This window comes from Sprattus sprattus (assembly GCF_963457725.1).
Source record: "Sprattus sprattus genome assembly, chromosome: 11".
In the NCBI taxonomy this organism is placed as follows: domain Eukaryota; kingdom Metazoa; phylum Chordata; class Actinopteri; order Clupeiformes; family Clupeidae; genus Sprattus; species Sprattus sprattus.
In genome coordinates this window covers 32,506,072-32,508,571 of record NC_137909.1, presented here as the reverse complement: position 1 = coordinate 32,508,571, position 2,500 = coordinate 32,506,072, and the positions used below count along the sequence as shown (strand labels likewise).

The 2,500-nt window shown below is 48.3% G+C and overlaps 1 protein-coding gene across 1 annotated transcript in view; it reads right to left on the bottom strand.

Annotated features, from left to right (window-relative positions):
• Window positions 1-2,500, bottom strand: part of otogl (otogelin-like) — a gene marked incomplete at both ends in the record, with an annotated part of 73,985 nt that overhangs the window by 60,773 nt on the left and 10,712 nt on the right.

Below are 2,500 nucleotides of genomic sequence, written 5' to 3'. Positions count from 1 at the left end.
CTGAACCAGAACGAGTCCACTGACACCAGCCCTCTCTCTGGTGTCGATCTCACACTCACACACACACACACACACACACACACACACACCGATATGTCTACCTCTGAACCAAAACAAGTCCACTCTGACACCAGCCCTCTCTCTGGGCACAGGCTTTTTGTGTGAGGAGACTCTATCAAAATGGAGCCCCAGAGCCAGCTGATCCTAACCCACACCGCTGGCTGCACACACACACACACTCACACACACACACACACACACACACACACACACACACACACACACACACACATACACACACACACACACACACACACACACACACACACACACACCGCTGGCTGCCAGCTGATCTTAACCCACACCGCTGCTCTCAAGCGGAGCCAGAGTAGAGTGCCATAGCACGGGCCAGAACCACAGAGATCGCCACGGCGACCGCCACCCAGCTGCCAAAACATCAGAGCGCTCACAAAGGCACGGCCGAGGCAAGGGAGAGGCAAGGGAGAGCCTGATATGAGATCGAACATGGAAAAGCTTTTACCTACAGAGAAAAGATCAAAGGTGACAGAAAGACTAGAGGAGAGAGCAACACCACTGCCCAAAAGGAAAAACACAGGAAAAAATGCAATGAAGGACAGGTGAGCTAACAGAGGGACAGTGTGCTAACAGAGGGACAGTGTGCTAACAGAGGGACAGTGAGGGACAGTGTGCTAACAGAGGGACAGTGTGCTAACAGAGGAACAGTGTGCTAACAGAGGGACAGTGAGGGACAGTGTGCTAACAGAGGGACAGTGTGCTAACAGAGGGACAGTGTGCTAACAGAGGGACAGTGTGCTAACAGAGGGACAGTGAGGGACAGTGTGCTAACAGAGGGACAGGTGAGCTAACAGATGGACAGTGAGGGACAGTGTGCTAACAGAGGGACAGTGTGCTAACAGAGGGACAGTGAGGGACAGTGTGCTAACAGAGGGACAGTGTGCTAACAGAGGAACAGTGTGCTAACAGAGGGACAGTGAGGGACAGTGTGCTAACAGAGGGACAGTGTGCTAACAGAGGGACAGTGTGCTAACAGAGGGACAGTGAGGGACAGTGTGCTAACAGAGGGACAGGTGAGCTAACAGATGGACAGTGAGGGACAGTGTGCTAACAGAGGGACAGTGTGCTAACAGAGGGACAGTGTGCTAACAGAGGGACAGTGAGGGACAGTGTGCTAACAGAGGGACAGTGTGCTAACAGAGGGACAGTGTGCTAACAGAGGGACAGTGAGGGACAGTGTTCTAACAGAGGGACAGTGAGGGACAGTGTGCTAACAGAGGGACAGGTGAGCTAACAGAGGGACAGTGAGGGACAGTGTGCTAACAGAGGGACAGTGTGCTAACAGAGGGACAGTGAGGGACAGTGTGCTAACAGAGGGACAGGTGAGCTAACAGAGGGACAGTGAGGGACAGTGTGCTAACAGAGGGACAGTGTGATAACAGAGGGACAGTGAGGGACAGTGTGCTAACAGAGGGACAGGTGAGCTAACAGAGGGACAGTGAGGGACAGTGTGTTAACAGAGGGACAGTGAGGGACAGTGTGCTAACAGAGGGACAGTGAGGGACAGTGTGCTAACTCAGTGGACTTGGCATTTAAGTTCGATACAACTAAGTTTCATTATAGTTTTACTGCTAATCGAAACATCGGCTATGAAAATCTTAAACTGAATTTTGCTACAGCCTCATACAGATCCTACTGAATGGAACTGTTAGGTTAGCATTAGCTGATGTATTGTTGTGCTAACTCATATCCCATATCTGACTGTCACTACAAGGTTATCATTGGCTGGTTTGTTGTTGTGCTAACTTGCATCCATATCTGTTTAAAAGTCTTAATAGTCGCCAATAGTAGCCCCACTAACTTCATTTGATTAATATCTGACTAACAGATAGGCTAGAGTGGCAACTTATTTGAGTTTTCTCAATCAGAAGACGAGAGGCCAAAAGACGCCTATCTCCGGATTCTTTATTGAAAGGCTCTAAGCTTTCATCAGTAGATGTTCCATGGACTGTATGAATGACGTGTTTGCCTTTTAAAAAGCTACCTGGTAACTCCCACCTATCTTTAGTTTGGTTGGCCCCTCCGGCCAATTAGATTTAACTCTGATATCTGACTTTCCCATAATCAAAGCGTGCTACCTGTTTGGCACGCCCATTTTCTCATGGACTTCCTAAATAACGCCATTCATACTCTCACAGATGAATCCATGTTCACCAACTATAAAAAGTATTCCTACAGTAGTATTAGACGTATTATAATTCATATCCAGGTCTGACTCTGTCTAAGACGATAGAATTAGCGGGTGTGATGGGATGCTAACTCACATCCATCTCTCACTCTGACTAAAATGTTAGCATACACTGTACTTCTTACGTCATTCTCTTACCATTTCAAATGTATCCCTGCACTTCTTACACTCTCCACTCTTTGCACTACGTGTTGTGTTAACAGTTCATGGCTCCTG